Below are 22,388 nucleotides of genomic sequence, written 5' to 3'. Positions count from 1 at the left end.
AATTAGAAGCACCTGGGAAATGTTCAGTCCTAAGTAGGACCAGGCTTACCTCAACAGAATAGCACAAATGCACAATTCCTACTCGTGCATAATTGAACTGATGCACAATTCCTAACCTCGTTCTTTTAAAATTCACTCTCAGGCACATGGTGTGATTCTTGGGGAGTCCTGTGCAGGGTCAGGACTTGGACCCAATGATCCCGAGCCACCCTTCCAACTCAGCATATTCTATGATAATTTTATAAAATCAAGGAAGATCAGCCACACCTGAGAATTGCACATCACAGGCAAAGCTCCTAAGAAAAAAGATCATTTTCTCAAACTAAAAATTTCATTATTATGGGGGGGAAAAAAAGGACAGATATTTCCTATGGGGATAAACCCCCACACTTCTAAGACAAAAATCTAAGAGCTGATGGCTTTCTATCAGAGCCTGACACCATTCCTGTGCAAAACCACTACAAGACTGACCCACAAAGCGGGGGAAGAATTGAATACTCATACCAATCTGCACTCCTCTGCATATGCTGCAGCAGCAACAACTCCAAATATGAATTTTTCAACATTCTGGCAACAAGTACTATTCACCCAGGTACATGCCCACACTCAGAATTATTCAATCAGAACCTTATTTTCCACCCAAATGAATTTTGATATAAAATATTCAATTCGGCCTAATCAGTGGGGCTTAAACATCAGTCAAAATATTTTCTTGAATTGGCTCCATCAGTGCCAGAGCATAAGAACAACCTCTTTAAATAATTTGTCTCCAAAGGCAGGTACCGACTTTTCAATTGTGTTATTATTTTTTTAATAAAAGTCACATTAAAAATATTGTTACTTTTCAGCCAAGGCTGCTGAGAGAGGGACAGAAAAGGACTAGGGGCCTGCTGCAGAATCACCCGGCCAATCTTAGTATCACTTCATTTTCAAATGAGGAATTTGGTAGTAAACAACCTTTTCCTTGTACACAAACATTTTTAATTTCATGCCCTGCTAATCATACATCTGTTAGAGCTCCTTTTCCATCCATTGCACTAATGATAATAAAAATCATCATACTAAAAATGTGGTTTGTCTAAAATGAAAATTGAGTAATAATCAATGTTCCTCTGTGGGATGAGGAAACGCAGCAGGCACTGGCCTGATGGAGGTGACAAATATATGGTTTGAAAAGGGACCCCTTCACACATGCCTTGCCAGTGGCCCTTGCTGCTGGCAGCCCCTCTGCACCCCCATGTTTGTGTAAGAGCCCTTTGGGGATGGGTTCACCCCACAGCTTCTCTCAGGCTTCCTGGTGGCCCCACCAGGCACCATCACCAGCAAAGCCTCCCCTGGCTGTCATCACCTCACTCACCAGCACCTCCTTCCCCAGTGCTTTCTCCTCACCTCCTCTATCAGCAGGACATTAATGTGACAAATGCTACAGCACTGCCCTCACCTTCCCAAATCTCCTTCCAGCAGTGAGACCCAGTGGGCCTCAGCATATCAGACTTCCCATGTGTGCAGTGCCTTTACCTGGGCCTTCCACACACCAGAGCTCACTGATGTGCTGCTCAAAAGTGCACTTAAATATGTGACCATACCCCTGAAAACAACTCCTTATCATCTCCTCAGTAACATTAGTGCAAGTGTTGAGGATGTTATTTAATAGACATGCCCAGCTGAAATTCCAAGTTAATCAGGCCCTCAGAAACACCCACAATCAAGACCATCTGATTTGGCCTTAGAAATAATTTTTTTATGATAAGACACCAGAATGAATTGCCCAGAGAAGTTATGGATTCCTGGAAGTGTTCAAAACCAGGTTGGATAGGGCTTGGAACAACATGATCTAGTGGAAGATGTCCCTGCCCATCACAGGGGAGTTCAAACTAAAGCATCTTCAAAGTTCCCTTCCAACCCAAACCTTTCTATGATTTTTTGATTCTAAGATTTACTGTCTTGCACTGCCCACACTTCTCTTTTCTGGACTGCTGACACACAGCTTTTGCCTTTTTAGACTCCTCCTATTCCCAGAGCTGTGCTGGGCCAACTCCAACTCAGAAATATTGCACTTGTAAGACCTACGCAATGGTAACTGAGAGTTTTAACAAGCAGTAAGAATATATCTGAAGCCTTAGGCAATGTGGCACAAAGACATTCTGGGCAGAGGTAACACGACTCTGCTACACCTGGGACTCCTCTCTGGCCTCCAGTCCTCACATTAGCATGCTGAACCCTCTGCTCCTTCCAGAAGCTGTTTTCTAAAGCACAATTATCTACATAAGCTCTCCCTTGTCTTCACCAGAAGTGCAGTTGTTTGACTAATCGGCTTTAAGGAGACCTGTGAGTTAACTAATATCAATTAATTACTCCCATTTTGCAGATAAGCAAACAAAAGAATAAAAAAGAGAAGCATTCTGGTCTAAATTAATGGAAGGGAAATCAGAGCCCAAACCCACTCCTTGACCTGGGTCCAGAGTAATCAAAGGCACTGGGGAGAGGACCTTGGCATCCCCTGCCTCATGCTCAAGAAGCAGCACCAGCCCTGCCCTGCACCACCAGCCCCTCAGCTCATCGAGGATGCACAGGCAGCCTCAAGATCTTCGTTTTACTTGTGCCCTCATGCTAAAGCTGCAGGGATTAGAAATGCTACATTCTAAGGCAGCTTTTTATTGCTCAAGAGACAGTTTTAGCCCAGCTGCCCCAAATGCAGCTACCCCAGAGGCATCAGCACCACTCCACCATGCTCACAAGGGAGACATGATCCAAACCAGGCTGTACCTAAGATTAGGTGACCAGCACGAACACAGGCACTGACACATGCCCTATGTCCATAAACAAAAGCATTCAGCTCTGGATTCTTCTGACCTCTAATTGGAGTGCATTCAGTCAAACAGCCCTGCCAGAACTAACAGGGAAAAGGGAGGGGAAAAGAATAAAAAAAGATTTTGTCGAGAAAAAGTACTCTTAGACACATTTGATGTAATAGTCATATGATTAACAAACTGTCATATCAAAGTTTTCTGCAAAGTAGGAACACTCTGACAGTTCATATTTTAAAAACTGACATTTTGATTCATTACTGTAAATAGCACTCTGTATTAAATATTGTGACAAGGCATACAGTGTATTTTTTGAGCTCTATAACATTTAGGAAGTACTGAATTTTTTTAGCCTTTTTTTTTTAAGCACATATAATATCAAAAGCAGTTAAAGCAGAACTCCAAAAAAGCTTCTAGAGGAGAGAATCATGATTTCTGAAATAACCTACTTCTCTGCCATCATCTCAAGCACTGTTGGGAACTTAGGCCCACAAGGATCTTAATGTACTGTTTGCATAATAAAATAGGGAATTGTTTCACAGAACAAAAGAGCTATAAGGAAAGAGGCTACATTAAATAATGTAAAATTACTTACTAGCAAATCATCCTGAAGCTGGCATAAGAGGGAGAGCACTAAAAGGTGCCGAATTACCACTCAGAATATCTGAGTGCGAGTTCATAACCAAGATGAACAACACGAGTCTAAATGACTGCCCAAATGTGCATCTTGCTTATCCCCTCAGTCTTCAGCCGTGTGTTCTGCCCCCTTCTGCAGCCCAGCATGGCCATGCCCATCCCAGACAGAGGCAGCACTCCCTCACTGCTGGGTGGGGTGGGCAGGAAGGGCTGCCCCATTGGAGCTACTGAGGACATCATGGACAGGGTACACAGCAGGGCAGCTCCCACTGCAGGAATGCTGTGAGCCACCAGAGCCCACCAGCCAAGGCAACTTAATCCCCTTACAGCTCCCTTTCCCTGGATCACCAGTATCAGGGCAAACAAGACTGGGACCAGAAACAATACTGCCAATGTTCTGCATTTCCTGAAAAGCAACCACTCAATGGAGAAATTAAAAATAACAGGCCAAGCTAACACAAAGATCTTGCTAGAGCAGCAGAGGAAAACCAGAGGCTGCCTAGCTGTTTGCAAAAAGCTCAGGTGTTATGAGGAGTGCAGTCCAGTGCTTAGGAAAGAAAAATGGTTGCCATTATCATTGCTTGCAGCCAGCTGCAAGTGGAGCTCTGGGCTCAGTCTCCTGACAGAATGGATACACTGCCATAAACATGAGCCCAGAGCCTACCCTAGGACATGATGAGGCTGTCACGCACCCCAAAGATGGATCACAGCACTGTTTCAGCAGAGGCTTGATCCAGCACAGCCTGCCTTTCCCCAGGAACAGCTACACACCCCTCATGCTGGAAATCTTGCGCATGTGTCTGCATGCCAGCAAGTGTGGTAGTAGTAGTGGTCTAGCCAGACATCCAAAACATATTGGCACCACTATAATTTGTCCATTCACCAGTATGTTTTCCTAAAAACGCCCATATGCTTTTCCTGCAGTTCCCATATGCTTTTGCAAAAGAGAAACAAAAACATTTTGTTAGTCGCGAGCGATTGATCGCCACAGATTTCACAGAAGTCAAGCAGAAAAACAAAAACAACAACAACAAAAAATTAAGCAGTCAGCTGCTTCCCCCTCCTCCTCCTCTCTGTTCACAGAGGGAACTGTGAAGAGCAGGAAAAAATTCAGCCCACAGCAAAATACACACACCGCTCATTTTTTTTGCACTTCAAGATATTCTAGGAATTACAGGAGGAATCTTCATTAAAAACAAGCTATCAAGGATCTGGCAGCCAGTGGCATTCCAGACAGTAATTCAGCATCGGGTGCTCGGCTCAGCGCTCACTCGGGTCCTCGCCGCAGGCAGCACAGCCCACAGGAATCCATGCTCCTGGAGGCACACTTTAAACAAGGCCAGGGGGTGGGAGGACAGGGTGGTAAAGAGGTTACAGCCCTTCCAATTCACAGGACAGCTCACGTGAGGCCAAGTCCATCTCTCTGTGTAGGTATGAAGCCCCCTCACACGCAGGGCTTCCCGGGGAGGTGCTGCCTTGCCAACGCAGATCCCAGAGCAGCGGGCGGGCGAGGGGAGCGGGCAGGCTCGGTTCAGCTGGGAGCAGGCACGTGGGTGTTCAAGTATGTGTGTGTCAAGGCTGGAGCATGTGGGAACCGTAGCTGTTTAGTTAAAGACTCATTAAGAAACAGCAGACCCAGGGCCAACGTTCAAAGAGGAGCAATGCAAAACATTTCTCTGGAGAAAGATTAGCGTGTGTTCTTCTTTACACAAATAAAATTAAAGAGAGGCTCATAATATAGACAAATCAATTAACTTCTGAAAAGCCAAGGGCACTGCATGCAAGAGCAGACAAGAGGGGAAAAGCTTTGTTACAGGGCCACCAAAGCAGCGCATAGGCTTTCCTCCCTGGAAAAGAAATTCAACTATTGCTGTATGAAGTTCTGATGTTAATCCCAGCTGCATCACGCTCATTGTTACAGGGACACAGCTGCTTCCTTCCCAACACAGCCATACACGTACCTATACATCACTATAACCTTATGCACCAAGGGCTGGGGATCATCTTTGCAGGAACAGTGGAAAATACCTGAGGGCAGAGGTCAAAAGACTACAGAAGTGCTTAAATCAACAGTTCCAGCCTAAAGAGTTTGAAGCTGACTTTCTATAGAGGATACCCAGAACAGCACACACCCTTATAGCACAATAAAACTTTCTGTGATGCAGTCCCATGTTCTACAGTTCTCCCACAAATTTAACCAGGAATGCTCTTTGCAATGATCTAATCTCACACTAAACTTAATGAGAGACCAGATGCAACAGGTCAAGAGCCCAATTTTTCACAGAAATGAAGCTGAAAACCCAGTCAAGAGAAGAGAAATCAATCTTTTGCACAGGACACAGAGTAAAAAACCAATTTGTCAGACACAGCTTGCTTCACAAGATACATTTTATGAAATGTTTTTGTCTTCAGAGGAGTTGTAAGCACCTAAAAATCTGACTTCACCACTCACAAATGCATTAATGTTGCTCAAGTGCTGACTAGAAAGCAAAACTAATACTGTCTCATTTAGTTAACATAAGGACATATTTAGTTAATATAACAATGGGCTTCTTCTAGATTTCATATTTACAGCAACCCGCTGGGATGGTTGATTAAACTTAGTCAGGAAAGCTACCACAGAAAAAGTGAGACTAGCAGAAGAGGTACCATTAATCTTCCATAGCCCAGCAACTGGGAAGATCAGGCCTTGAACCAGATTCTATGCTCTTGCTATTAATCTCCTGTCCTCTACTTATTAATCCCTGGTCTGTCTTTGTCTGTCAGCATTTATTAATGGCCCTAACTGTTTGCAGTAAACAGGATACTGAAATCTCATCTCCAGCTAGACATAATTTACCAACCAAAAAAAAAAAAAAAAAAAAAACAACACCACACCTGCAAGAATTGGACTCAAGAAGAGGGTAAGAGGGTAAAGGCAGAAAGTAGGGATGAATATTGTGTATCAAAAGAGAAGGATACAAGCACAATTAAATTCAGTGACACAACAGAGTGAAGATTCACTGTTCCTGATTTTGGCCTGCCACACAGAGGTCTCATGGTCCTAAAGTCAGGTAACATCACAGCAAAGAAACAAGCTCCACTGGTCAAAACCACCAGGATAGTTGGTCACTCATTCTCTGCTTCTCAGCAGGGCTGCACAAGCTGCCATCTTCCCCCCGTTGCCACGACTTTGCAGCACCTCCAGGACCTTTCTGTCTCTCTTTCGTCCACTGAAACACAGTTAGATTCAGCTAACAATACAGGCAGCTCTCCATTACCAGCTGGGAACATCTACAGCCTGCAGAGAGCCACATTATGGATGGGGAACGAGTTCAGGTCCACCAGCAGGAAAGCTTTGTTCAAAAATGGTCAAAGCAACACGGCCCACAGGACCAAGCAATTGCTCCTATGCAACACTCCCAATCTGCAGGAGGGCCTGCATGTTTGCTGCTTCCAAACTTGGACTCAGAAACAGTAAAGCCACCTCAAGCCTCCTGGGTAGGCTGGCATCTCACCACCACAGACTTTGGAGAAATGACCATCAGTGGCTGAAGGACTGAACATGGTACCGAGGTCTTCCCACTGTCCCTAAACCCAGCAGTTGGCAAAAGCCCTGAGAGTTGATCCATTCCTCACCTGGAAGCAAGGCAGTCCTGTCAGGCACCCAGTCAGACGTACAGACAGGCTCTTCCAAGGGACCTCTGTGGGTGCAAACAGAAAGGTCAGAATCAATGTTTTGCTCCTCATAAAAGCAGAAAGTAAATCAAGCTGGCCATAATGCCTCGCCAAGAAAACAGCCCCAAAAGGGCATGTAAGGCCAGCTGCCCTCCTTTACAGAGCAGACCACAGCCTTTTTTCCTCCCCTCTGACACAACTCATGTGTCAGCCTGTCCCTGTTTTGACCCATATAGGGGCTTTTCACACATTGGCAGCACAGATTACATCTGAGCAAGTGTTGGAGTAGCTGAGGTTTATTTGGAAGAGAAACTACTTGTTTTAAATCACTGCAGAGCTGGTGAAAGGCACTGACGTAAGGGCTGCAGGTAACAAAGTCTCTTTGAAAGCCTGACCAGACGCCCTTCTGCCTCTCATGCTTAAAGGGCCTCTTCTTCCCAAGCCTCAGCCACCGCTCAAGGCCAAGCGTGAGTCACTCCCACAGCATTGGCTTTGCCAAGCGAGCATCAAGGAGCACCAAAGCAGAGATGGGATGCATTAAACACACAGCCATTGTGGAAAAAGAGTCAGGGTGGGACAGCCCAAACCCCACCTCCACCTCCAGCCCTGGTTTCCTTTCTGGGTGCCTCCAAAGACACCCAATTAAAGAGAAAACACAGTTTTTTTAAGTTACCACAAGCTTTTTTCAACCAGTAGTCTTTAATACTTTCAGCTTATTGATATCTGAGCTTACTCTGATGTTTTCTATTTCCTTTAATCTCAGTTCTGGAGAAGAAATGAGCAAGTTTAAAAAGGGATGATTAGTGAAAGGTCCACCTCAGCACACCCATGGTCTCCCAGCCCACATGCTCCTGGTGTCACCAGGTGACCTCCAGCTCCCCCCAACTGCATCCTCACCCCTATCTTCCCAAGATCAGCCAAGGATCAAAAATCCTTAAAGAGGAGAGACACTTCTAGGCTTCCAGGCAGTTGCATATATTACTTTTTTAATGAAGCCAAAGTAAATTCATTAGCCCCACCTTCAGCAGTCTTGCTTAGAAGAACCAGGTCTGGCAGGGCAGCAGCTTTGCCCTCCTGGTCTGTGAAGAAGGAAGGGCAGCAGAATTTCAGCAGTTGCTTCAGATCCACATCGAAGCACAAAAACCAAAGAAAAATTTGCTGAGAACCTGCCCACACAGACACTGGATATTCTTTTCATATTTGCCATGACAAAAAATTCACGTTAACATTTTTGCAAGCACTGTAAGCCTGTATCAAGTATCAGGAAAGAGGCAGACAGGTGTTCTGACCACAGAGAAGACAGCATATGCAAACAGTTTGGAATTTATTACTATTATTTTTTAAAAGGAGAAGCAAATCCCAGAGATTTTTCTGTGCATGATACATTTTCTGCTCCCTGTTTGATGTTGCTTTCAGACTTCAGACTTCAAATAGCTAACACTAACCTATGTCTCAAGCCTGCTTTAAACTGATGCGCCTTATGCGACCAGAAATGAATGCATGGTGAATCACTCATGCCACACACAGTGGAGGTGGTGAGCAGTGGTCCATGTCTCCTGACTGCTGCATGGACACAGATAAGCTGGGAGAAAGGAGATCCCAGCTCTCTCTACAGCAGAGCCAGATAACTCAGCATAGTGCCTTTACATTTTTGGAGCTGAGAGCACAAGCTCCAGGTCAACAGCCCAACCACAAGTCAGAGAGAACAACCCAAGCACTGGCGTTTTCTGCAAAGGGTGGAGAGAGATACATAATCTGCATAGGCTGCACTTCCACTCTCTCTTGCCTGCCTTTAGGAGATGCTTAAGAGAAGCTGCATTTTAATTAGAAGCCCCAACCAAGGGAATCTGATCTTGACAGTAAGGGAAAGGGAGCAACCCAAAGTTACAGACTTCAGGCTATGTGGGTCCCAGCTCTTCGCTTCTCTGCTGACATCACTGCTTCCAGAAATTAAATCAAAACCCCACTTAACTTCACAGAGGCTGCAATTTGCATCTAAAGCACTGCCTAAGCCTCAGTTGTAATGAACAAATACAGCTCCACTGAAATCCAAGGAGTTTTTCTGAGTTTGTCTGGTTACAGATCTGCAGAGCCATAAACATTACAGCTCATCCAACCTCCAGCTAAGTATCTTCTAATAGAAGACCATTATCCTTGTCAGATGGATTGGGATAACTTGTTTAAAGCACTCTTGAATAATCATTAGGATCGTTGGGTTTTGGTGGCTATATTTTAAGAATAAAACACGGCAGCTATTAAACACTAGAACAAGGCATGTTAACAGTCCACAAACAGAGCTGGAGTGGAAATATAAATATGGTTTGGGATTTTCATTGGGAGATTGGTAAAATGGGGAGAAGAAAGACAATATAAATGAGCTGTGCATACATGCTGAGAAATCAACCACATTATTTGACAGGTAATGAATGAAAAAAGAAACACAGGGAAGAAGGAAACAAAATCATGCAACTCTGTCCTCCTTCTGAGCCTTATTAATATTTTGGGTATAGTGCATGGAGAAGACATTGTGCAGGCAAGGAAACAAAGATACATTTTGCTGGGTGTCACTGTCCCTAATAGCTGATCTCAGAATGGTCTCCACCTCCTGGAGCCTTCTTCATCTCCTTGTAATAAACCATCCCAGTGGCAAACCCGTGCTCCCCAGGAGCAGAGCAGCACTCCTGACCAGTTTTACAGATCTCTGCCCAGGGATGAACACCACTACACCCATGCCATGGGCACACCATTGTCTTCTTTAAACCATCTCACCAAATGAACTGGCTCCCTCCAGCAAAAGGCCACTCCATCTGCTGTACCCAATCTCCTGTTCAGATTGCTGCCTTGCCACAGCTTTCTGATACAGGAGAATTCTATTTTGTCTGAGTTTTTTCACTGCTCCTGACGCAATTGTATTCCCAAGAATCAATGAACAGCCAAGCCTAAGACAGGGAGAAATGGAAGACTCTTGCTTGACATTTTACAGAAAATACACAAACATCCCTAGCCCTGCCATGGGATTCAGTAACCAATTATGAAAGGCCATCAACACCTCACCACAAAGAAGTCCCTTTTAGCAGCTCCTCCTCCTGCAAGCCTTCTGAAGGGACAGCCCTGACCAGGACAACTCTGGGTCAGCCAGGTAGAGGCTGGGAACATTTGAGTTATTTCCTCATCTGACTCATTTTATTCATTTACCACTCAAGGCAGGGAAGTACTCTGATCCACACATGTCCAGACATGGATCTGAAGGCAGCACATCAAGCAAGGTCCTGTGCCAGGAGTGTAACAAGGGCACAGTGGTGCCAGCCCCTATCCCAAAGCCTTTGGGCTCTAGTGTGGCAGCAGATGGGGGCCATATCCCAGCTGCTCTTCTGGCACATCACCACACTTGCAGGTATGGCTGTCACACCCACACAGGTGCCTGCAATGGCCACAGCTCTCTCCTGGTTCAAAAGGGAAAGAGCAGAAAGTAGCACAGACACACAGACACTCCACACACACCCACCATCAGTGTGTGCACAGGGGTGCTGGGAGGCAGGCTTATTTAGAGTTCCACAGAGCGCACTCCATCGTAATTCCCTCCTTCTCTTCCAGTCCTGGATGCAGCCTTAAAAATCCATAGCTCCAGACAGCTAGCCCACACACTGCTATTCCAGCTCAGCAGGGAGAGGATGAACTCAATTTTGCCAGTCAAATTGGAAGGAATCAAAAAAAAAAAAAAAATTAGTACTAGTATTCTGTTAAAATCAAAGAAACACACCCCCATCAAATCAAAGACAAAACAGTAGAAATGATATGGAGAATGCTATGGCTTCCATGGCCAAGAGTTTTTTCCAGTTGCAACCAAAGCTTGAGTAGCTCAGGGGCAGGAGGAGAGCCATCACAGCCCGCCAGCATCACACGACATGGCACTGTCTTTCTGTACCAAAGTGCCACCGAACTCTGACAGCAGCTCATCTGGGAGAGGGTGTTTGGACACACTGCTCATGGCTCCCCAGCCCTGTTTGCTGAGCTGAATCTGCAGGGACAAACATCTGGGACAACAACCACACACATTCCTCTTGTACTGCAAATCAATAGCCACAAGCACACAAGAGCACCCAGCACATCCAGTACCCAAGAAGGAACTGGTTGCCAGCCCCTCAAGCCCCTGCCACGTACAGTGGGCAGGTTTGCTCCCTGCCTGACAAGCACCTTCTTTCCATCAGCCAATGTTGGAGCTTCCCAGAGAGACCAAAGAGAAAGTCAGGCATAGCTCAAATAAGCACCTGGATCTACAAACAACAGATTAAATTCTCAAGCTACAAAACTATGTTTTAGCAAAAGTGCAATTGAACTCCATGTACTTGTTACATTTCTAAATATACTCTGGTTGTCAAGACAACAAAGAGACTGATGGATCTCTAAAGTGTACTGTATCCATTTAATTGTCAGCATTTCAAACTGACTCAAGGAGGGAAAAAAACTGCTGCGTGATAAGTCTAATTGTCATGGTTACCACTGGCTAACCCCATAATAAAAATACATATATATTCTGGCTAAATGTGCCAAGCCATGTGAGGAGCAGATGGGAGACATTCTCATTACTGCAACAGCCTCCACTGGAAAACTAAACTTGAGGAAAGATGCGAGAGACTTTACAGAGATCTCAGACACAACAGACACTGTGGGCTGCATCTTCCCAGTCGTTTGGCAGCAGTTCCTCAGGCTTTTCCGCTGTGCTGATCTGCCCCAAGCGTGTTGGGACAACCCACAGGGCTGGGGCTGCCTCATTTGTGAACATTCTGGTTTGGGGATCTCATCCCTTACTGAAGAAAGACTGATACTTGAGTTGTTACTCCTTAAAAGCCTCTGACAGCACCTGATGTGCAACCACCTGGGCTTTGCACTCCCACCCTCAGCCCCTTGCTCTCCTCTCTCCTGATGGAGATACCCAAGCTCACGTGAATGGCTGTGCCAGGAGGCTGCTTCAGCCTGGAACTTCTGCTCCCACACTGTTAACAGATAAACCAAGGGCTATGTCCAGGTTTGGGGATGAGAAAACAAGTGGAAAGAAACAGACCACTACTGCAAATACACCAGCCTGAGGCTGAGTTGGGAAGTGTCAATGGCCCTCAGCCAGCCTGTGCAACCCACCTGATAAACATGATTCAGCAGGGTGAAGAGTGCACTATTCACGAGGTCCCTCCTGAAAGAGATACTTTCCAAAAAGAACCCTTAAACATTGGCTTTTGACATGGATCCCCTCCAAAATAACCTCTGAGTTATCTACCTGGAAAGCCAATGATTGTGGCTTTCCTTCACTGATCAGAACTCCTTCCCTACGCTCAGTATTCATTTTTCTTTAATTAAACCAAAGTTAAAATTGCAGGAGAAAGGCATCAGTGTCCTCCAGGTATGAAAACCAATGGAAAACACATTCACCTGGTGATCACTGACTTAAGATTTGGACTCAGTGAGCCTTGTGGGTCTCTTCGAAATCAAAATATTCTGTGATTCTGTGATTTCAATGAAAGGGAGGTTTCCAATTAGTCTGAAGCTTACCCAACATTTTTGACAGAAGCCATCTCCAAGTTGAATCATCCTTAAAATCTCCCCCAAACTGTTGCACTCCTTCACACAGATAAAAACTCCGCATTTCTGCTGTCAGACACTTTCAGGGAAACCATAAGGTGTTGCGCCTAAAACCATCTCCAAGAGAGCCACAAAGTAAAATCCGGTTGGAAAACACTGCTTAAGAGAAACGCCACTTTCCAGGCGCCTCAAGCAACACATCTGAGTTCGTGATATTTTCCTTGGAGCTTGCCCCTGCTCATTACCAAGATGAACAATTTCTGAATTCCAAATATGAGATTCTCAGTGATGTAAAATGAACTTTCATGCCTACCAATACAGTCACTGTGTGGTTCACCTCTTGTGCTGCTTCACAGAGTGGTCTGTGCGTGGAGATGGGCAGAGAATGTCAAAACAGAAGTAGCACAGAAGAGTCATCTCTGGGGCTTGTGTGAGAATTATTTCCAATAGTACCTAAATTAGGAGATTAAAACAAGTCTTGTGCACAAAGAAGTCTATGGTCTAACAAAAGTCAAAGGGATCTTGAGGCAACTGGTTTTTGACAAGTATTTGGGTTGCACCCAAGTCAACGCAGCATCAGCATTTTGTCCCTAGATAATTTAAAAACAAAGCATTACCCGTAAGGAACTTCAAAGACATTACGGTCCTGAAAGCTGCATCCAGATCTCAACTGAGCTGAAATCCCAAACAACCAAAAGTTTACAATCATGCTTCTATTTCAACACCATGCAGGTGCAGGAATCTAAGTTTGGTTTTCCTGTTACTGAAAGTGCTCGCCTAAGGCATCATGCTTTTACAGTTATGGCTTTGGGACAACTGTTACATTCTGTACCAATAAAATATGTGCTCTCTGAAGCAAACTCCCCAGGATGACTCCTTTGCTTTGGCATAAATGGACTCATTTGGTTTAGATAAAAGGATGTTCCCTTGCATCATTTTCATTTGATTTTTTTTTTTTTGTAAGATAAACAGTTAATTTTGCTAAACGAGTTTTCTGTTGCCATGACTTCACTGCAGACAAACACAAAGCCATCAAGCTCCTTTTCCTTGGGCGCTGTTTTTTTTAAACAGGTATTTGATCGTCTTGATTCTCTTGCTTCTTTTCTCAACATCTGGATTCCCAGCAATATCCTGCAGTCAGACAGATACATAATGGCTATAGCTACTCAGTAAATTACAGAGATATTCCTGCACATACTCATCCCCTCACAATCCACTTCTGCCAGCTGTGCCAATGCACCCTCTGTGACTCCACAAGCAGAGCAGCACTGCCTGCAATAGCAGGCAACAAATCTCTCCAAATGAAACCCTAAATTTATGGGATTAGATCCTGAAAATCGTAATTCCCATGCTCCCACCAAGGGCCAGCCAGCAGGTGCCTACTCACCATCAAGCCAGGCTGTTGCCCAGGATTTTGCCTCAGTCCAAAACCAGTCCTAAAGTCCTTCCTACTGCCTCAGTTTCTCTGGTGAATGAAAAAGGCTGCACATGCATCATCTGCCTCCATGGGGTGTTACAACATTGGCTGAGTTAATATTCATGGAGTACACTGGGGATTAAGAGTATTATAGACTTTACTGAGGGAGAGAGCTTTTTCTTTTTTAATGTTTGCATTGAATAGACAGACTAAGTAGAAACAGCATTTTGTAGCCTACAGCCATTATCCTAGTAAATGGCTTATTACAGCATGCAGCCTACCAGCTCACCTCCAACCAGTCTCGCTTAAATGCATGTAGGTGGAAGTGCTGCGTATTCCAAAGAACTTTCTTTTTCACTGTCTCTGTCTGATGGAGACTCTGGATAACTGGGCTCACAAGACAGGGCTTAGGCTATAAATATTTCAGTATAAGCTTGTTGTTCAGTACCTATTTACGGCAATCACAGAACAATTAATTACCTCCTATCTAAGACTAATTCCTGTCTCTCCCAAAAAAGGGGGGGAGTTTTGTCCCAAGACTTTCAATTTCCTGATGAGTCACAGCAGACACACTACAATAAGCTCAATACTTCAATCAGACTGTTTCTTATCCAGATATATTCAATACATTACTAAGATGTGGAGTGTGCTATTTTAAGGACTGATTTCAGGCATTGTATGCATAATGCTTTCTCATCTGAACACACGCCTTCTCCTGGATGAGACAGATGTACGTCCTCCACCACCATCCTTTCTGCCCCCCCAAATCCTATAGGTAAATAAACACTGCAAAAGCAGAAAGTTAAGAATTGCACATTTGGTGCACTGATTTCTACAACACGCAGCCCTCTCTCCCACTTTGTTAGTTCATTCCCTGCCCTTTGGCAACAAAATAACTTATGTGACAGCAGCATCTGACAAGAAGAAAACATTCGCAGACTGTGCGGGTTGCAACAGGTCCACAGCGTCTTGCTTTTTTCATTCTAGGGCCAAGAATCATACATTTCTTGTTCTGCCCCAGGGAGCAACTCTGCACCCCTGTACAAATCCTCAGTTGTCCCCAGTTCCCACACCACCCACTCACAAGCTCCTAGGCTCCATCAGGCAGGCAGGAGACACTTTGCCCAACCTCCAGCAACACAGGTTATGGGGATCAGCAGGTGCTCTGTGGTCCTCATTATTGACTTAATTTAACAGACCAAAATATAATTTATTGTGTCAATTGGGCAGCTGTTCCCAGCTGGGACATTTGAGCCTACAACAGGTTGCACTCCAGCTCAGCCTGACCACAGCCAGCTGAGGAAACTGCCTCATCCAAGCAGACTGTGAAGAGCAGAGCCATGGTGGCATCTTCCTGGACCACATGTATGCCTAGGTTCTCACAAGCAATGCAGTTAAAAGCTCCCAGACACCAATAGCTGCCTAAAAATGTGTGGCTGTGATTACAAATAGGTTAAAGAACATAATGTTTGAGTGACAGACTGGGTACAGGTGACAGACAGCCATGCTGCTGGTTGTAGAGTTGCTGCTGTGCCATCAAGGACATCAGCTGCTCCAAGAGCAGCCACAGCACGGACACCACCTCAAGACTAGCCCTGTGCTAACTGTTAACAGCAGTTTTCCCCCTGGCACAACTGGACTGTGCAAGCAGTTTCTGCACAAACAGCAGCAGTGCCAGTTTCTGCCAAGCCCATGCTAATTGCAAGTGATTCCAGCTCAAATGCTCTTAAGTCAGAAAGTATTTAGGTGACGTGTAACCAAGGTCTCACATTTGTCTCACCAGCTCTCCTGTAAATGAAACTACCATTAACTATAAAGATCTGTCACAGTCTCTTTTCTTTTTTCACCCTCGAAAAAACTTTTTCATAAATTCTTATTTTATACCAACAAAAGCACAGAACATTTTTGATCCTTGCAATACTCTCAGCCTGTTGGTGTAACTGAACTGTCATAGCAGCACAGAGGACATGGTCACCAGTATTCCAGTCAAGGCAGCAGATCCTCCAAGGCTCAGTAGCTCCTCAGGTGCTACTTTAAAATGTCTCCTTATTTATCTCAAAACCTGAGAACACCTTAGGAACGTTCAAATAGTTTTGCAAACTCTGTGAAAATGAAAAGGGCGAATGCGGAAGGATTATTTCATCTGCCCAAGCCCATCTTGGAAGGACCAAGAAAAGAAATAGACTGAGCTGTGTTGTAAGCTTAAAACGTAGTAAATATCCTCTTGAGTAGGCTCAGGTAGGTCACTTTAACTAAGGTGAGAATATTCACCTATATTTTATTGATTTCCATTGAATACACTATTATCTCAGTCTGGGTGCTTATTGGACAGGCACCAGGCTCCACAAGATCAACAATAACATTCACTTTGAGCTGCAGGTGACAGAGCAACACAACCCTGAATACACACAAGATCCCAGCTGAAACCTCAGCATCTTTTCTCTCCATTTTTTGAGAACCTGTGGTAAAGCTTCTTGAGGAAGTTTGCACTGGGCTATCCAGTTCTAACCAAAACAGAAATATCTGCTATACTGCGCAGTTTTCCTCTCTCATGGATGGCAACCAGCTGCTTTGGAGAAAGCATCAGGCAGGAGCAGAGACCGTGAGCTGATGGCTTTGGCCATGCTGCAGAAGGTGCCTGTGGAGTCACTGTCCCAAAACTAGGGCCAGTTTTTCTTAAAACTAGTGTTATGAATAAAGAGAAAATATAGGACCACAAAAAAAAAAATCCACAACTTAAAAGGGATTATAAGTTATCTTTTTGTTATTTTAGAGAACAATGCGAGTAGCATATGGGTCTGCAGCCTAAAGAGACAACTGAGGAGATTCAAGCTTATCTGATATTCTTAAAACAAAAGACCAGGACTCTCCCATGCCAGGCAAGTCCACATGTCTTCCTGAAAAGTCATTTGGAAAGTTCCTAAATGCAGTAGGAGAAAAATAATCCTGCTTGGTCCACACCTGTTTCTCCCTCTCCTCCCTCTCTCCTCTCCATGGGAAGACGGTTGGCTTAGAGCAATATAATATTTCAATTTGAATATGAATCACTCCTCTGGTGAGAAAACATAACAGAAGTACATTTCATATGAACCTTATCTGAAGATATCATGAAAACCAACACATATAACAGGAGCAATTGAAAGAAAACATGGTGAAAATACTGCCTCAGACAAACAAACAACACTTTCCATTCTAGAAGATCCCAAAGTGCTTTACAAACTCAGAGACCCAGGAGTAATTTCATCTGCCACTGAAACATGGCTGTCTCTGGATGGGTACTCAACACCATGCTTTAGTTCATGATGGAGGGAAGAACGTCATCAAGCAGGAACTGTGAGGGAGCTCAGGAAGCATGATCCATCAGTGGGAACTGCACCATTCTTCTGGAAAGTGGAAGTTTGGTTTAATTTTGATTCTTACAATTCAAAGTGCTGCCATGTGGGGCAAGCACCTGAACATGCACAAGATGATGCACTTAAAATTTAAGTGACTGGATGTATAAAGATGAAAATCCAACTCATGTATGCTGATATTCTCCAGCTTCTGACTCAAAAGCAAGAAAACAGCAGCTAGGTAGAAGATTAAAATTTCTGAACCTGCCTGGGGATTACAAATCAGTTTCTTATTTCCTCCTCCTGGTTCAGCCACTCTCTCTCGATGGAGTTTAGGGTAAAATGCTCCTCCTCTCCCTTGCTCCCCCCTCCAGCAGGCAAAGAAATATAGAACACTCTTAGGAACAGCCTGGAAGCAAGAACAGCATTACCATTCACCACTGCTAATGAACATCAGTCTTGTACTTCAGCTGTACTGAAACATTGACAGAAACACCATTTTCACCCTCTCTCCTTTGTCCCTTTGCCTCTTCCCATCCACCTGCTGTGACTGAGGTTCACCCCACTGACAGTCATGATCTGTTGTCACAGAGTTAGTTGGCCAAAAGAGAACTGCTCCAAACTGCGGCTTTTCTCATGCTACTGAAACATCAACAAACAAGAAGTCCTTCAAGGGCAGGGGACCTGGGCAAGTGATCTGCATATTTCCAAAGCTAAATGTTTACTTCTCCTCCTGGCAGCATCTGGAAGCTTGCAGACTATTTATCTGCATCTTAGAAACAGCTATTTAGTCCTGCAAACACGTCAACAATTCACCTTGACTCAAAAGAATGGTTTGCTGAGCTCTGAGGAAACAATGAAAAAATCATCTTTTTCCTACTTTTTTGCCAAATGTCTGTTAAAGCTTTTCTGAAAGGCGTTTACTTAATCTTTTCCCACATTATATTATATATACAGTTGCTATTCCAGAAAGAAAACAAAACAAAACTTGGTGCACAAATGCAAACAAATCTGGTTTCGGCCTGATCTGCCTAAACCAAAAGCCAACTTCACCTTCTACTGGCTCAGGAGCAGAGACCCAAAGCCAGATAGTTCCTGAGATTTCTGAGAGGCTGAATTTTGGATAGGCATGTTTGAGTTTTTCTTCAGTACCTTGTGACTGCGTGACAATTCAAGAGAAAATGCCCTTAAAATGAACATGGATTTGAACACCAATTTGAAAAACTACTACTGAGCCATTTTTCTCTGTAGCAGTGGCATCTCTCCAACCATGCAATCATATTCTTGACAGCTGGGAGACTTGTCCTCATCTTGATTTAAGCAGACCTAATTAATTTTGGTTTTGCTGGGGAGGGGGGAAAAAAATCAACAAATAAGAAAGGAAAATTACAATGAGCTTAACATGCCATACAGTTAAAGAGAATTGCAAGGAGATTCAGGTTAAAAAAAAATCATCACTGATTCATCAAACAAGTCATTTAGATGTCTTAAGAACAAGCTATTAAGAGAAGTCGCTCTTCCTCTCCACCTTTTATTATTAGCTACTCTTGGAAGTGATCTGTTCTGCAAATCTCAAGACCATTTTAAAGTGCTGGAGATTTTAGGAAGTGAAAAGTAGTTCTCAAAATGAACTAAACTGCTTCAAAAATCTTCTATTAAAGGTTGCATCGTGCTTCTCTCTCACCATTGGGTATTTTGGACGAACTACTCACTACTTTAAAAAAAAAAAAAAAAGGGACACTGTGCTGTTCTAGTTGAGGATCCAGGTTGGATGGTTGGATGGTGCTTCGAACAATCTGGTCTAGTGGAAAGTGTCCCTGCCCAGGGAAGGATTGGAAGATGATCTTTAAGGTCTTTGTGTCTCTTCGAACACAAACCATTCTATGAGGGTCCCCAAATCTGGTGATATAGGTGCTTTTAAGTTCTAGAAACTGAGTGAGGGAGAAGTTACTGAAACAAGGGAAAGAAAAGGTGTCCATTGGCACTGGAGAAAGCCACTTCCAAAAGCCCAGGAGAATCAAGGATCCCCTTGTGTCAGCTCTGCCACAGCTTTCAGAAGGGCTCTGTCAGGGAGCTGGCACTGCCTGCAGCCAGCAGACTCAGGAATCTGCTCAGCCTGGCAGAAGAGTAGGAGGTGAGACTGCTGGCAGGAGCAGGCGGAGCAGCAGAGCTGGTGGAGATCATAAATGGAGGAGTGTTGTAAAACACGGAGGTGAGCACAGACTGACGCTCACCTTCACAGCTCCCCCCCAGAAAAGCTCAGCTCATCAGACTCTCACAGCTTTGAAACACGCCCAGATTTCACTGGATCAATCCAGGAACCTCATTCCCATGCGTGTTTGTTCTCACATGCAAACACGGCAAGGTTTTAACCACACACATTTTGCCCAAGTCTCGCAGGCCCAAACTTTCAGGTTACTCGGGAAACTTGGTCTTAAACAGGATAGTAAACCAAAGGAAAGAGATTATAGATAAAGGCAACAACCAGAAAAAACTGCAGAGCAATTTAGGTTAGAAGGGAGCTTTAAAGCACTCCAACACTGAGGTACTCTAAAAAGGACCTTTTCTTAAAACAGGACTTACTTAAAAGGATTGCACCAACAGATCTTCCAAAACTGATTTAATCACGTGAAAATATGGGCTGGGCTCCCTCCATTTAATATCACTCCTGAGTGGAAAGTTCTCATCAAAGCCATAACATATTCAGTTCCAATAGAACAATTAAGTGACATTAGGTAGGCAGTTGTGACTCTCATAAATAAATGACCTTGCTATTTACCACTATGTGCTATGCCTTTAAAAGTTTCCAAAAGTAATGGCCTGTTTCTGTGTGTACTGGAATATTCAAGAGCATTTCATATTGTTTCTCATATCAAGAAAAGAGCAATTAGATCAATAATGAAACAGGAGAGCTCCCTTTTACTTTCTGCGGTTTGCAAAGAGGTTCATGTTTCTGTGTGAGCACAGCTCTTGTTTTAGTGATGTGAAAGTGTGTGGTTTGTGCGATACTCAGTTTCTTCTAATATTCAAGTTTCTGTTGTTATCTACCTACAATTTACAGTAAAGCATCTTTTATTCTCACACCTCTCAATCTCAAAATTAGATCAATTTTCCCAATAAGATTTTATTACCCTTGCAAACCTTTAACAAATACAGGAAAACTTGCTGACAACACACACCTCATTAATACAGCATGAAACCACCCAAGACATCACTATTGCTACCAAATCTACTTATGCATGTGTCTGTCTATACAGACACATGAGGCAGCAAACACAAACCTTACTTTGGGGAAAAGGACTATTTTTATGTTTGGAAGAGCAACTAGAATTCCATTGAAATTCATGCTGACAGGCCCAAGGCACCACATGCAGTGGGTAAAGATTATTAAGCAATACTTGAAGCACTGTGTATACATCACTATTGTGCTATTTTTCTGTGATTAGATTGCTACTATTTTCAAAAGACTTCAAAATATTTAAAATTTGCCCTTACCTCTGCAAAGCACAAATCTAATTCTAGCAAAAATTTCTGAAGAACTCTCCAAATGGGAAGACACTGCAATTACTGGGGATGGATAATTTACTAGCTCTAGCATCAAATCAAACTTAAGCCATTTATACCATTTTGGCCCCCTCCGCAACAGATAAGAGCACTGGTATTTTAGCCAGAAATGTTAATTTCCAGATAGTTGTTTCTGGCCATGTGCTCTACTCCACAATCTTTGACTGTTCTCTCTCTGTGGCTCTCAAAGAAATGTATCTTTGTCAAATATATTGAAGGTCCTAAAGAGAAAATTCTCCTGCTACTACAGCACAAACATCAATTCAACAACAAAAATCCAAAACCAATTAGAATACTAAATATTTCTGAAGAGGCAAAGTAAACCACCAGCAGCAAGGTTTTCAACCCTGTGTTGAATCATCTGGTCAGTTCTGCAGTCTGAACCTAATTGCACACACTAAAGAGTCTCCACTTCTTAGTGATATCCCATTCTGCATCTCTCTGGGCCAGCCTCGTAGTCTGCATACAAATATTGTTAATTGTCATAAAATCATCATGCCCTATCTGGCATTAATTTAATCATGATGGCATTAGACTGCACTACCAAGTCACCCAGCTGCCTCGACTTAGATTAATTCAGGCAACACAGGACACAAATGTTCAAACTCCTTGATGCATCTTGCACCCACCCAGGGAGGACTTGGCTTTCAACCAGACTGCATAAATCCTGGGGGGATTAGTCCATGTTCAAGGGACTCCTTTATGGGATAAGTAAGGAGGTCAAGTGCTGAGATCTATAAAAAAGGACATGATGGGTGTATATAATCCCCCACAAGACACATCCCTCCAACCCTTTATAGTCAGGGATGACTAAATGCACACAGCAAAAACCATTCTAACCAAGGCCATGGAAATGAAACTGGCAAATGCACCATTCATCATGTCATGTTCTTAACATGAAATGAATGTATGTGATTAGATCACCAAACATGCCAAAAGAGACATGTTTGGAAGAGAGGCACAGAGAGGACCTCTGCTTACCTGGTTCCAGCTGCAGCAGAACTGCTGAAACCTTGATGTCTCCCTGCAGACAACCCTGGTGCTCTTGGGAAATACCAGCAGCTAAACCTAGACTGTCACAAGACTCTTTAAGACATTCTTCTCAACTATTTGCTCAATAAAACTAAGGTACACCACAATCTACTGTAAAAGTGCCCCAGCTAGGTGTTGCGACCATGGGCAGCTGCAAGTCAGAAAGTGCTGTTCAACCAAAATGTTTAAAGTAAGGGAGAGTAAGCCAAAAATATTCTTCTAAATCATGGCCACAATTCATCATGGTGACCATGGAGCTCAAGCATGTCAAATTCCAAAGGCACTTGGTTTCCCTGCTATATCTTCATGCAGGAGACCTGACTGCATCCTGCATCCCTCCAGCCTCAGGTATTTCTCAAATTTGGATGA

General features: G+C 43.8%; 1 protein-coding gene across 8 annotated transcripts in view; it reads right to left on the bottom strand.

Annotated features, from left to right (window-relative positions):
- LPP (LIM domain containing preferred translocation partner in lipoma) overlaps positions 1-22,388 on the bottom strand; it is a 334,290-nt gene that overhangs the window by 233,648 nt on the left and 78,254 nt on the right. For all 8 annotated transcript variants that reach the window (XM_083868545.1, XM_083868547.1, XM_083868550.1 and 5 more), the window contains one exon: positions 7,062-7,126. The gene's annotated coding sequence lies outside the window, so the exon portion shown is untranslated. The remainder of the gene's footprint in view (positions 1-7,061; positions 7,127-22,388) is intronic.

This window comes from Zosterops lateralis (assembly GCF_965231275.1).
Source record: "Zosterops lateralis genome assembly, chromosome: 10".
Taxonomy (NCBI): Eukaryota; Metazoa; Chordata; class Aves; order Passeriformes; family Zosteropidae; genus Zosterops; species Zosterops lateralis.
Note: the sequence above shows the minus strand (reverse complement) of the source record. Positions and strands in the feature narration are given on the sequence as shown.